This window comes from Tenrec ecaudatus, chromosome 14 (assembly GCF_050624435.1).
Source record: "Tenrec ecaudatus isolate mTenEca1 chromosome 14, mTenEca1.hap1, whole genome shotgun sequence".
Taxonomy (NCBI): domain Eukaryota; kingdom Metazoa; phylum Chordata; class Mammalia; order Afrosoricida; family Tenrecidae; genus Tenrec; species Tenrec ecaudatus.
In genome coordinates, this window is record NC_134543.1 from 65293792 (window position 1) to 65309120 (window position 15329).

Below are 15329 nucleotides of genomic sequence, written 5' to 3' on the forward strand. Positions count from 1 at the left end.
GATGTATTAATGATATATTAGCATCCATATAAGTTCAAAAGTCAAAATATTTTCAAAAATTGATTAAATTTGTTGTGAAAAATTTTTTTATATTCTCTGTTAGGCTAATGAAATATCTGGAGTGGCACAGTGGGCTACGCAATGGACTGCTAAGTGAAAATTTGACAGCTCAAACCCATTAGTTATTCTCAAGAGAAAATATGAGTTGTTAGCTTCCTGAAAAACTTTAGTAGTGCTTCATAAAGGATAATGTAACTGAGAGGATTTACTGAAACCCAAATGAAGGCTGAACATGATAGTGGGACAAGAGGAAAGTAAAAGGAAATAGAGGAAAGAACTAGGAGGCAAAGGGCACTTATACAGGTCTACATACAGGCATATATATGTAAATATATTTATATATGACAATGGGGAAAAATGTCAATGTGCATATTATTTATAAGTTTAGTATTAAGGTAGCAGATGGACATTGGGCCTCCACTCAAGCACTCCCTTGATGCATGAACACTTTGTTCTATTAAACTGGCATTCCATGATGCTCAACCACCTGACATGATCACTGAAGACAAAGCGGGTGTGTAAGCAAATGTGGTGAAGAAAGCTGATGGTGCCCGGCTATCAAAAGATATCGTGCCTGGGGTCTCAAAGGCTTGAAGATAAACAAGAGGGCATCTAGCTCAGAAGCAGCAACGCCCACGTGGAAGAAGCACATCAGCGTGTGTGATCACGAGGTGTCGAAATGATCAGGTACCAGGTATCAAAGAACAAAAAAATCACATCATTGTGAATGAGGGGGAGTGTGAAGTGAGGACCCCAAGCCCAACTCTAGGCAACTGGACATTCCCTTACAGAAAGATCACAGAGAGGAGACAAGCCAGTCAGGGTGCAGTGTAGCAATGATGAAACATACAGCTTTCCTCTAGTTCTTTAATGCTTCCTCCCCACTAACTATCATGATCCCAATTCTACCTTACAAATCAGCTAGACCAGAGGATGTACCCTAGTACAGATAAGAACTGGAAACATGGGGAACCCAGGACAGATAAACCCCTCGGGGCCAATAATGAGAGTAGAGATGCCATGACGGTAAGGGGAAGGTGGGGTAGAAAGGGGAAACTGATCACAGTGATGTACTTAGAACTCCCTCCCTGGGGGGACAATAGTAAAGTGGATAAAGGAAAACATCGGACAGTGTAATACATGACAAAATAATAGTTATCAAGGGTTCATGAGGGAAGGGGCAGGGAGGAAGGGGAAATAATGAAGAGCTGATACCAAGGGCTCAAGTAGAAAGAAACTGTTTTGAGAATGATGATGGCAACAAATGTACAAATGTGCTTGAAACAATGGATGGATGTATGGATTGTGATAAGTTTTGTATGATTCCCCAATAAAATGATTTTTAAAAGGGGGGAAATTAGTCTTAAAGACCTAAGAGAAAACTTCTACTTTGTTCCATAGGATCAAGATAAATTGGATTTGGTTTGAATATTGTAGGTTAAGTTTTAGTGGGGTTAGTATTTCATCCTAGATGTAAAATCTTTTATAAATAAATTAGTCTAAATATTATACATACAATGTTTGTTTAAGGAAGTCCTTTTATTAATTTCTGAATGACTTGTCCCTGATAATCTTTCCACATTCATCTGATTTTAGAAATAATTCCAAACAAAGAAACTCACTGCTATTAAATCAATTCTGATTCAAGTGACCCTACAAGGCAGGATAGAGCTGTGCCTATGGGTTTCTGAGACTGTACCTCTTTATGAAAGTAGAAAGCCTCATCTTTCTCCTTTGGAGCAGCCGGTGGTTTCGAACTGCTGATCTTGGAGTTAGCAGCCTACTGGGTAACCACTGCACCAGCAAGGCCCTTGGAAATAATTAGGAGTGAAGAAATTAAAGGAGCTACTTTTACAGATAGGGCAACTAAACAAGCTGCTTGTCATCACCCTAATTTTTATGAATAAATTTTAGAAACACTGTCTATAACATCAACTATGAACTAAAATAGAAGTTGGAATGCAATACAAGGCTAAGCAATATAAAACAAAAGACATAAATGCATGCATAAGAAGTGAAAAGATCATCACTGGTCTATTCATGAACATAGGGCAGATGAGGCAGATTCGGGTCATATAGTTCCAGGGAAGCTTTTGTATGATCCCTTACAAATTTGGTAAAGTACTTTTAATACTTAGACAATAGAAAATAAAAGATAATCTTGCTACTGTTATCAAACAAAGCGTGGAGTCCTGGTGGGATACTGGTTACTCAGTGGGCTGCAGTTGCCCCGCATGGCAGTGGAAACCAGTAGCTCCTGGGAGAAAGGCGGGGCTGTCTGCTCTTGGGTGCGTTGACAGTGTCAGGAACACGCAAGGGCTGCTATGACTCAGTGTTGGCCCCAAGGCAGTGAGTTTTGTAGAGAAAGGAGTCACACTAAGACACACTTGAAGTAAAAACAGTATAGAAATAAAATGTAAGCCATTTAAATAAGTTTTATTTCCACCGTAGTTGTGTTGTATAACAATAAGGGGACCTGGTGGTACTGTAGGTCAAGTATTGCACTGCTAACCTCAGGATCAGTGGTTCAGAGACCTTATGGGTTTACTGATACCAAACTAATATTCAAATTGATGTTCTTTTGCTTTCTATATCCCTGGAGAAAAGATGTATTTGGGTCTGACAAGTGAGTTATTATTGTCACGTAAAGAGTAGCATATAATTTTATTGATGACAAAGTTTCTATATGTATGGCTAAATATTGGAATTGTTCATTTGTAATCATTTTAAATGTTTTAATCCTACATAACCAATAATTGAGTTTCTCACTGTTAGGATAATAATATTTTCTTTGATTACTGAGTGAAGGATATAATTTATTTCTTATGCCATCTTCACTGAGGACAAGTGTTTGATATATCATTAAAATAAGTTTCTGAGTGCAAAACTAAACTGTATGATCTGAGAAATACTAGAGATTTGTAATTAAGACTTATAATTAAATAACTCAAGTATTGTTTCTCAGTGACCTCTAATGAACACCTGACACTTTTAGAACTCTGCAGAAAGTTATTAAAGGGCTGTTTTGGGCTACGTAAAGAGAAAAATGATACAATGTGGTTAATCCAATACATGAGAAACGACACAAAACATATCTAATTTAATGAGAAGTGTCAAACTTTGGAGGGGCAGTATAAAATTTACATTTAAATTATATTTAATGCATAAATAAAATTATAGAATAATTTAGATTATTTTGTTGTGTTAAACAAGTACATACTATCGCATTATAATTTTATTAAGTTTCTAACTTGATTTCAATTGTATTTTCCTGAAAGCTGACATGACCAAATCAATAATTTGAGTTTATTTTATCTTACATCTCACTTTGCACTTCCACAAGGAGCCTCAGTGGTGCCGTAGTGCAGTGATTCAGCACGTAGCTATTAATCCAAAGGCTGACAGTTTATTTACTATGCTATCATCTATTTTCCTGTGCTTTTACTTAGGCTATTATCTGTGTATCTTTTTGCCTATGTATTTATCTATGTTTATTACTATGTTTTTTAAATAACAAATGCATTTTGTTCCCCCTCTTACTTTCCCTCCTCCTTCACGCAAGCTCCGCCATAACTCTCAGGGTCTGTATCTTTTGGTGTGAAAACAATTTTTTCATTCTATTTTATAATAATGGTCTCCTATTTGTTCTCATAAGATTGACTAACTTTTCTCACTATTCTCTTCCTAATTCATTCATGTCATGAGGTATTTGAATTGTCATCATTTATACTTAGGGCTTTATAGTATCCATTCTTCTACCAATAGACATTTTTGTTACTTCTTGTTACTATCATTATAATGCAGTGATAAACATGGGTTGGTTTTTTTTTCAAAACCAACAAAACAATAGCAAAAAACAAACACAAAATTACAATAACAAAAAAAAAGCCACTGGCAAAAATGGAAAAGCCTATAGATAGTTCGAGGTTTGTTTGTTGGCCTTTGCGAGTGTTTTCCAGTGCAGTCTGATGGGCACCACGCTCTGTCGCCAGTCTATTTTTGGTGTTCCCCAGGTGTTTCATCACTCTGCTCCCCCTGCTGCCCTGCTGCATGCCTCAGTGCCTCGCCCAGCATGATGGGCCAGCTGTGAACTATTCCCGTACTGCATCTCCACGTCTCCTGCTGTCCAGCACAGTGTCATGGTTCAGTGCGGGATGCCATGTCCCACAGTGGGGCCAGCCCTACTGTCAGTCCTCCCTGTGCGTTGTCTGCTCCGAGCAGGAACATCGTCCTTGGGGCTTGGTGGGCCAGGATGTCCTCTCCTCCCTCTCCATCCCTTTTCGTTTCTCCCCTGTGCTCTAGTTCGATGGCCCCGTCTCCCCAAGGTGTAGCCCCAGTGCTGTTCTCTGAAGTGCATTCTTCTGAGGGGTGAGGGTGTCCACATAGTCAGGATTGGGGCTGGCCCGAAGACCTCTCTTTTGGTTCTCTGGTACATTCCAGTATGTTATATTCACGTCGTGCACATAGCATTGAAGCCTGGTCTCTCTCTCTCTCTCTCCTGTGGAGATTCTGGGTCTTCAGCTCTTTGCCATTGGTCTGAATAGCTGTCATTACACCAGTACCACACTGTGGCCATACAGTACGTGCTAAAGTCAGGTAGAGCAAGCCCTCCCCTTTGCCCTTCTTCTTGAGGAGTTCTCTGCTAATTCTGGGCTTCTTCCCTCTTCATATGAAGTTGGTAATCAGTTTTATTTAGTTCTTTGAGAAAGGATGATGGTATTCTTATTGGGGTAGCATTAAACTTATATAGTGCCTTGGGCAGAACGTAAACTCCTGCCACCAGTTGACCCTATTCTCCCATTTTTTAAAATTTCTCTGCTCCTTTTTAAGGATTGCTGTCTTCCCTTCCATCCATTTTAACACTTGCCTATCTTCTAGTTATTGCTTTGTCTTCCCTCGCCAGCCCTCTTCATCCCGTGGAAACCTTCAAACTCTCCTGCTTAAGTATGACAGTCTTTGTTTGCCTATCTGTCTGCCTTCCTTCCTTCCTTCCTTCCTTCCTTCCTTCCTTCCTTCCTTCCTTCCTTCCTTCCTTCCTTCCTGTCTTCTCCTACAGTAGTTGTCCTTCTGTGATTGAATAATTTCACTCAGAATAAAATCTTCCAGATAAATTCATGCCAAAGGTGTTTGGTGTTTTTTGGGTTTTTTGTTGTTGTTGTTGTTGTTGTTGTTTCAGTGGAGTTTTTTGACAGTGCATAGAACTCTGTTGTGCATATACCAAGGTTCCTTTATATGGTCTTGTACTGAGATGCCTTTGTGTTGTTTCTATCTTTGTGTTATGATGAACATTGCTGCAATGAACACAGATGTGCATATGTGTGCTCCTTTTATCTCTCTTGCTTATTTAGGACATGTGCACCCACCCAGCAGCAGGAGTGCTGGATTGTATGGGTTTTCTATTCCTAGTTGTTTGAAGTAGCAGCATTTCACTTCCCATAGTGTTCACACATGTTTACAGCCCCAATGGCCCAACAGCAGTGTTTGGGGTCTCTACTAGTTTTAATACCCTCGCCACAATTTGCTATTTTCTGTTGTCTTTGAACTGTGCTGTGCTTGTAGGTGGTAGGTAGCAGCATTGTTGTTTTTTTATTTACATCCCTTATATGACAAGTGATTGTGAACATTTATTTATATATTTGTAAGACTCTTGTATGTCATCTTTATTGAGCTACTTTTTCATGTCATTTGCCCATTTTTCTAACTGGGTTTTTTTTTCTTGACATGTTGGAGTTTTTTATACATGCAGAGATTATTGCACTATGATCGTGTCATTGCCAAAATTCTTATCCCAGATTGTGTGTTCACCTTTTACTCTTTTTGATGAAGCCTTTTGACCCGCATAGGTGTCTTATTTTTAGTAGGTTTTGTTTTCTGCTGTGGGATTTTCCTTCATCATGTTTGATAGTGTGCTAATGCCCTGCATCGGGCACTTAAGGTTGTCCCTATTTTCTTATTGGTTATAATTGTCTTTATAGTTCTGGGACTTACATCTAGGTCTTTGACACACTTTGAGTTTATTTTCTCTATGGGCTGGGTCTAGCTCTTCCACATTTAATGTTTTTAGACTATGTGTTAAAGATCAGTTGTCTGTAGATGGAAATATTCATTTCTGGATTCTATATTCTCCTCCAGTAGTCTATGTATGTATCATTGTAAGAGTACAGCTTGTTTTTACTGCTGTTGTGTAATAGGTTTTGAATTCAGGAAATGAACGGCTTCCTATTTTAGTCTTCTTCTTAAGAAGTTCTTTCCTTTTCCTGGGTCTCTACTCTCCATATAAAGTTAATAATTAGATTTTTCTCCATTTATTTAAAGAATTATATTGGAATATGGATTCGAATTGTGCTGATTTGTGAGATGTTTTTGGTAGAACTGATATTTTCACGTGGAATATTCTTCCATTATAGCAGTGTCTTTTTCATACTCTCTTTTGAAGTACCATGGACTGCTAAAAGGACAATACAGATATGCATGGAAAGAAGTAAGGTCAGAGGGCTCCTTAGAAGCAAGGATGGCATGATTTTGCCTTAGATATTTTGGTCATATTGTCAGAAGAGACCAGTCACTGGAAAAAAATATCACACTTGGAAAAGTAGGAGGGTGTTGAAAAGGAGGAAGGCCCTCAGTGAGATGGATTGACATAGAGGCTGCATCAATGGTGTCAGGCAAAGGAACAATTGTGAGGAGGGCGCAGGACCCTGCAGTGTTTTGTTCTGCTGTGCATGGACAAGGTCACTACGGGTTGGAACCCACTTGATGGCACCTAACAACAACAACAATAACAACAACTTCCTTTAGATTATCTTTATTCCTATGACTTCTTTTTGTCGTCTGATAGCTTTGGCTAAGATTTCCAGCATATTCTTGAATCCAAAAATCTAAACATTCTGCCGGTGAATTGATGCTGACTCATAGGGACTTATACATTTAAATTTTAAATTAGGAAATAGAGATTTACACATAGTTACTTTACAATGTGGTGTCACTTTTTTGTTTAGTAAAATCAAATTGACTTGGAAAATTAAAAGAATAGCATTTTTGATGATTCATCAAATCTTTTCAAATTTGATGAGAATAAAAATAATTATATGATACTCACAGATGTCACTATTGACCAGAAAATTACATTACAAAGGTCTTCTGTGGTTGTATAAAAATGGGGGAAATAACAAACCTGAAGAAAGAGAATTTAAAGAATAAATAGACCATATATTCTAGTCTATCTAATAACATTAAAATTACTCTTGATTCTCCCTTTAGGACATGCTAGTCTGCTGAAATAGACTGGATATTCACAAAAAACATTTGATACAGGTAAAGCCATATGGCTGTTAATTTGCTTTGAAGTTTCTGTGAGGGGCTGAGTGCGAAGAAGCAGATGTCCTCTGTGAGCTGTGCGGAGGCAAGCGGATCGTGTCCATGGGCTGAGACATGAGAACAAAGGCAGGGAAAGGCCTAAAACAGGAAGTGAAATGAAAATCCCCTCACAATTTTAACAGAAAGGTAAAGAATGTACTTTGGTGAGGCTTTATGTTTTACATTTATTTCTACAAAATTCATTAAAATAGTGACATGACTGCTGAATGGCAGCAATGTCTGTCTTATATGTATCCACACCCATAGTGGGTCATCTAAATTTAAACATCATTTTTTCAAATATCATACATTCATAATAAAAATAATGACCTTGGTGTATAACTTTTCTTTTAAAGCCGTGTCTCAACTGGGAGTGACTCTGTCCCTCCAGTCTACATTTGGCAATTCCAGAAGACCCTTTCTGTTTCCCTCATTGAGGGGAGTTGCTGGTATCTAATGGGTAGAGGCTGGGGATGCTGTTAAAAGTCCAATAATTTCTCCCCAAAAAGAATTATTTCCCCTTAAGTATCAAAACTATCAAGCATAATACAGCAAGCTTTAAAAAATACATTTTAGTTATTTTATAGTTAAAGTAACTGTAGCACAATTCAGAGTTTTTGAGGTGTAAAAATTAAAAATGTTGAAATCATTATAATAAGAAAGTAAAAATATATGCTTTACAATGCTTTCTAAAGAAACCAGTGAATTAAAAATATGATAATTGCTGCTACATACTATCACTGGTACCTTTTTGCTGCCATGACTGTCCTTGAACTCATGTTCAACCCTTAAACTACAAGTTAATGTGATAAATTTCTATACTTTCAGTAAATTTGAATACCCTTTTTCTTCAAGAATGTACACTTTTTAGTGTAGGAAAACCCTGGCTCTTGAAAACTTGACACTAAGAGAAACTAAAATAATTTTTCTTGCATGAATTTTGTGTATTGTCTCATTCTTGTTTGAAAATTCACAATATTTCAATGCCCCATTTTACTTCCCTTGTAAGCAACCCCAGCAATATTTCTGAATAGAGCACCTCGACTTACCTTCAGTGAACAACAACAACAACAAAAATCTGATTTCTCCACACTGAAGAAGACAGTCAGGTTTTATCATCAATCTAATTTGAGCTTTATGTATACATTTGTGAATAGAGAGAGGGCTTATACTTTCTAGGCATGAATTTCATATATCTTGAATATCAAAGGTTGAAACATATGTGTATTGTCTGTGTGTGCATGCACACGTATTACAAACATATATATGTCCTTGGGTAGTGGTTGAACCACCTAACTGTGGTAACAACAATGGCCCTACAAGCTATTTATGAGAAAAAGATTTGCTAACGATTACAATTTGGGAAACCTTATGGACCATTTATCCTCTCACCTAAAGAGTTACAATAGACTTAACAGCAATGAATTTAGTTATATAAGCATAGGAGTAACAACCTCATAAAACTGGATAAATAGTATAATAGCAAGAGGACAAATGACACAAATAGACAAATCAACATTCATAAGTTGATATTAAATTTGAAAAATGTTTGTGCTTTAATGGAAATACTTGGTGTTTGTTAGCAAACAGAAGAATTGGATGTAATGAATAGATGAAGGAATATCCAACTTCCCAACTACTTCAAAAGCTTGGGAGGAAATGCGAGCTTTGCTTTTTTTTGTAAGTAATTCACAAAGAGATAAAAACGGAAATATTCTGCTTGAACTAAAGTTTAAAAATGCGTGCTATCTTAGTTTCTTAGTGAAAATATAAGTGGATATGAAAGGTCTAGAGAAAATTTTAACAGCTCTATATTAAGCAAGAGTCTTTAAGTATTCAACCTTGCATGTCATAAAATGACACCATTAGGCATTCTACAGAAATTAACGTAGAGACGTATATAAATATTTATGATTAAATTAGAAACATTCTAAAAACCCAACAATAAGGGAACCCTAAAGTAAGTATGAGTATAAGCAGCACATATACATAATGGGTTATAATGATATTACTAAAAGTCAAACGTAGAAAAAGATACATCTTAACTGAGCGTAATTTTAAGTCTATAAGTAAATGATCTCTGAGAAAAAAAGAAAAGTAGAAAGAATGGGAAATATAAAAGTAATAGGAAAAGACCCTTTGGGACGCAAGAGGGCAGGCCCCACAGGCTCGGGAGTCAAAGTCCCTCACAATTTCCGACCGCTGGAAGAACTTGAAGAAGGCAGAAAGGAGGAGGAGACACAGTTAGCTGGGGGTCTAGAAGATGACGACAGCATGACACGTACAAGATGGACAGGGATGGTAGTTGGGCCTCCAAGAACAACTTATGAAACCCGGATATTGAGCCTTAGAATGGATGTGGACCTAAATACCCAGAAGCACCCCGCTTTGTAAGATTTGTAACAAAAATTAATATGAATGGAGTTCATAGTTCTAATGAAGTGGACCCAAGATCCATATCAGTGCTAGCAAAATGGCAGAATTCCTACAGCATCAAAGTCGTCCTGCAAGAGCTCCGGCGCCTAATGATGTCTAAAGAAAACATGAAGCTCCCTCAGCCGCCCGAAGGACAGTGTTGCAGCAATTAATCACCAAGAAAAACCACGGGCCCTCCCCTCCCCCATTCGATTTCAGCAGTCTTCATTTTCCACCGTAGTACATTTTTTAGATAACGTCTTGTGGACCTCAAAGTACTGGACAGGAAGCTCCCATTCAGGGGCAACTTATCTTAAGACACTGTACAGGATACTAATATTTTGTCCACTAGAAATATATAGGTTGTGCTCTAAACAAAAGAGACCCTTTGGGATTGAGGAAGTGGGCCTGGGGGAGGGGTGCATCCTGGAAATGAGGATGTGTATGAGGTGGGGGACAACAATACATTGATCTTCTTTTCCAAAGGGTTAACATTTCTCATTCGAGTTTCTCATTCACTAAGACAAGGGTAGGACAAATATATTCAAAATAATTGAAGAATAAATATCATGGAGGTTTTCTGTCATTTAATCACTTATGAAATATGTATTTTATTAAAATAAATAAATTAATTAAAGCTGTCACATTCACTAATGGTTTATTCCACTTTAACCTTTATGCAATTTAATGTTACCCAGGCTATATGTTTTTCAATGCTCATGGAAGTGCCAGTCAAAATATTGAACAATATGTTGCACTGGGCCAATCTGCTTCAAGAAACCTTTTAAAGTACTGAAGAGCAAGGATGTCACTTTGAGGTGCAATGTGTACTTGACCCATGCCATGGTATTGTCAGTTGCCTCATAAGCATATGAAAGTTGGACAATGAATAAGTTCACAGGAGAGCTAAAGCATGTGAATTGTGGTATTGGCAATTGTGGTAATGAATATAGAAAATACAATGGACTGCTCAAAGAGCAAGTAGAATGGTGAAAGAAGGTGGGGTGGCGGAGGGGGGGATTGTGGGCACCTTAGCAAGATTTCCTTGCAAGGTGGGGGTTGGGGACAGTCTCTGGCTCAGAGGACTCCATAGGCAGTAGTGCCTTAAAACAAAACCGAAAGCATAGGACAGGACTGAATGGCTCCTTAGGGAAGCCAAGGCTACATCTTTATGGAGGAATGCAGCCGAATCTTTCCACTACATACTTGCTAGTGGATTTGAACTGCCACAATAGGGGTAGTAGTTCAATGCTTATCGCCCAGTCATACCAATTCTCCCTAGCATTCTTATAACTTTATAATTTCATTATTAGGCTATTTGTATATATATGATTTATCACATGTAGTACTTTGTATTTATAGTATATCTGTATAAGTATAGGATTTATCTTGTTATCTAATGCTTCCAAAAGGAGCATTGATGGCACAGTGGTTACTCAAGGACTGGGATTTGCAAGGTCAATGCTTTGAAACCACCAGCTGCTCCAAGGGAGATAGATGGGGCTTTCTAAATAAGGAATTATAGTTTGGGAAAGTCAGAGGGGCAGTTCCGTAGTCCTTTAGGAGAACTATGAGTTGGTAGCAACTCAGTGGCAGTGAGTTTGATTTGGGTTTTAAGTGCTTAAAGAAGTTAGGTATATATACAAGGTAAATATACACAAGTTAGTTATTCACAAGTAAACAAGTAATACAAGTGGCAAAAACTCATGCTTATTTGAACTTTAAAAAATAATTGGGATAAGTACAAATTTAGGTTTGGCACCATCAGGCTTTTTGGAGCTAATAGGTGTCAGTTTTCTATAAGGAGTTGGCAACTAGAAGCCAATAGAGAGAGGCTTATGACCCAATTATTTTGTTGACTGATTGAGCCACCATCTTCACCAGCCTGCCACAGGCTAGCGTTCTTTTCTCTCTTCCTTTGTAAAGGTCAAACTATAATTTCATGTTTTCTTAATAAATCATTTTACTGGGGGCTCTTACATATTTTCTAGCAGTCGATACATCCATTATATTAATGTACATTATATTAATGTACAAATATTACCATCAACAATTTCAAACATTATCTCTCTTCTTAAACCTCTTGGCATCAGTTCCTCTTTTTCCCACTCTCCCCAGGCTGGCCGCCCTTGTGAACCCTTAATAAATTATGCATTATTGTTGATACATATCTTGCACTGCCCCTTGTATCCCTTCACCTACAATTCTTGTATCCACCCCCTCAAGGGAGAAGCGGGGTTATTTGCCCTTCATTGCTATCAGTTCCCCCTCCTCTTCCCCTACCCTTTTAAAGTCATTACTCCCTTTACTCTTTCTGAGGGGTTTGCCTATCCTGAATTCCACAAAATGAAAGGTCTCATCTATACCAATATATGTCCACTGGACTTGCTGGATTTGCAAGGTAGATCATGCTAGTGGCAAGAGGAAGGATTAAAGAAACAGAGAAACGGGGTGTGCTGAACTGCTCCCTGGGTGTATCTCCTCTTCCATGTGACTCACTCCGTGTTGGAATGAAGGACAGACTTTTCAAAGTAAAAATGAGTGAAACTACACAACAGACAAATCACACAGACAGGATTTCAATATAGGAGGGAAATAAAACCTTGTGGGGAAACCTGGAGGAGAGAAATGGAAACACTTCACAAATGCACATGAAGCTCACTGTAAACAGGATTAAACTGCTATTGATTTTCTCTCCCTGCAGCAGGGCACCATTTTGCTCAGCCTGAGGTCTAGCTCAATTTCAAACTTCCTCGTGAGTCCAGAAGACCTTTCTGTTCGAGGTACCTTCTTCCCTCCTTTACAGATGGCCAGCTCTTCTCGGATCCCCACTTCCTCCTTGACACTTGTTAGTCCCATTTGGACTTCCCAGGGTGCGCATTTTCTGCTTCTGGGTTGCAAATTCCCCGGACAAGGGCTGAAGCCACTTGGTCCCTGGAACTCCGTGCCCCTCAGGTCATGAGCACAGAGCTGAAGGGCATTCACCCTGGGCTACGCATTCTCATTTTTCTAGAAGAAAATTTGGTTTCCTTGGTAGTCTCCACCTGCTCCGTCATACTGACTTCACCAGCACTCAAACACCCTGGTGATCTGGACCTTTTCTCTCTCGGTTTCTCCATGGCTTCTGCTTTGGCCAACAAAGCCCTGGAACGGGTCACTTTCACCCCTCCGCTCTTTGCTTAACTTAAGCACTTGGAGACCCTGGTGATTTAGGTCCTGCATCTCAGAGGACGCTGGCCCAGAGTTCCTCCTCCTTTTTTCCTGCATCCTCCTGACCCGACGCCCTTTTCCTGCTCTGCCCCTTCATCTTCCTCCTGACTCCTGCTTCCTCCGGATTCTGCTGGCGCATCCAGCTCTTTTTCTTCTAATGACAGGCCCTATGCTTTTTCTTCCTGGCCTTAAAGCCCGCAGACTTTTGGTTTGTCCTGTGCTTTTCTGAGCCTTTTCTTCATCATCTACCACATCTTCCTTCACTAGTTCATTCACATCATCTTTGCTATATGCACCATCTGAAGCCTAGTCCATATTTTCCTCTGGGGTGGAAAGGTCTTGGAGTCGAATTCTTGCATGTCACTGTCACGCTTTGAGGCAAACTGTCAGGACCACAGTGGCCACCCGCAACAGGGGAGCTCCAGGGATGTGCCGCTGGGGCAGCCAGCGTGGGGGAAGAGGCTGCGTTTACTCACACACAGCATATAACTCATTTGTATAACACTCAGACCACACATTGTTCCCTTTGTATCTCTGATGAAGAAAAATGGAAGAAAATGTATTGAATTCAAAGAGGAAAGGTTATTGGGAAAATGTGAAGTAAATCAAATTGTTTGTAAATACTTCTTTTGTAGAAAAAAATAGTGTATTTATATGATTTACTCTGACCAGTACTATTGTTTGATTGCTTTATGGTAAGCTACTTATTAAAAGGTCACAAGACTGATTATATTAAATCTAATAGTAAACACCATTTATCAACTGGGAGGAAGAACAATTGAGAAAAAACAAGTCAATACTTTTATGCAATAGGAATTGTATCCCTAAAATATATTCCTTAGGAAAATATTAAGATAACCATTTCAAATAGAGAAAATAAAATGTTCATGGTTCAGTTGCAGAAAATCTAGTAAGTTGAAATACCTGCCCACAAACTTGAATGTAATTAGAAAAGATAAGCCATGGAATAAGGAAGAATATAGAACTAGGCAAGCTAAATGGAAATAATCAGAAAATTACACAAGTGAAAAGGCAAGAGTAAGTGTTTACTGTCCATGATACCTGATGGCTGATGATTTATTCTTTTTCCCTAAATATCATTTGAATGAGAGAAGAAATATAAAAGTATCACTGCACTCACAGACATAATAAAAAATTGAGAGATATTAGCATGTATATCGTTGAAGGATTTCTAGAAAATACAAGTATGGGGTAGATATAAGATACCATATATATTCGAATATAAGCCGGCCTGAGTATAAGCTGAGATACCTAATTATTACCTGGGAAACCAGAAAAACTGATTGACTCGAGTATAAGCCTAGGGTGGGAAATGCAGGATGTGAATTAACACAGACAAGAGGTGAGAGACGGAGCACAACCACTGACACAACCTTACCAGTTTAGCTGCCGACGTAAGTGAATCACTACGGGTGCTTCTGCAAATTGGAGCCGTCCACGTCATCGGACGGCTTTGATTGGTTAGATGTGAGTAAACAAACATTCAAAGCCCTGCAGTGTCAGCAGGGCTTTGAATGAATACCGAATACCAGAGGAACGGGCAATCACCGGCGAGATGTTACACTTCGCTGGAGTACCACTAATTCAAGTATAAGCTTTTACAGGAGTATATACGGTAATTAAAAATTAAAACCATGAGAAATGAACATTTTAGATCCACTCATAAGTGATAAAAGAGTGTCCTAAAAAGTGAGTAGTTCAAGTTAAACAATAGAATCAACCCAGGATCAGATTGATCAGGATATAAAAATAGAAATCGTATTTGAGGGTTTTCATTACACACCAATGAAGCAAAACCACTGGTTGTGCTAGATCTCAGCATTGCTGCTAACAGACTTTTTAATAGCTTATTGATATATACTTCACATATCATACATTTAATCATTCAATCTCATTAAAATAATTGTGTAATCATGACTACAATTAATCTCTTTGGGAACATTTTCCTCTCATACTCGTTGTTAGCTCCCATTTCTCCCACCTTCCTCCCAATTCCATGCCTTCATCCCTGGGCAATTATCAACACAGTGACGGTCTCTATAGAGCTTTCTATCCTGGATTTCATATACAGAAAATCATACAAAATTAAAAAAAATATGAAGCGAACAAACAGAAAACCCAATAATGATTAGATAATACACAGAAAAACCTCCATCAAAAAGAGAGCAGGAAATATTTTTTTAAAGTGGAATAACTTCAGATAGTTCAAAATGGAGACCAATTGGAAGGTGTTATCTTTTAGCTTAACTATCTCTGCCGCACTTGAC

At 38.4% G+C, this 15329-nt stretch overlaps 2 pseudogenes; one reads left to right on the forward strand and one right to left on the reverse strand.

Moving 5' to 3' along the window:
* Window positions 1-9690: 9690 nt before the first annotated feature.
* On the forward strand, window positions 9691-10004 carry LOC142426546 (ubiquitin-conjugating enzyme E2 variant 1 pseudogene; annotated as a pseudogene).
* A 2808-nt stretch (window positions 10005-12812) lies between these two features.
* Window positions 12813-13400, reverse strand: LOC142426595 (craniofacial development protein 1 pseudogene; annotated as a pseudogene).
* Between the last annotated feature and the right edge of the window lie 1929 nt (window positions 13401-15329).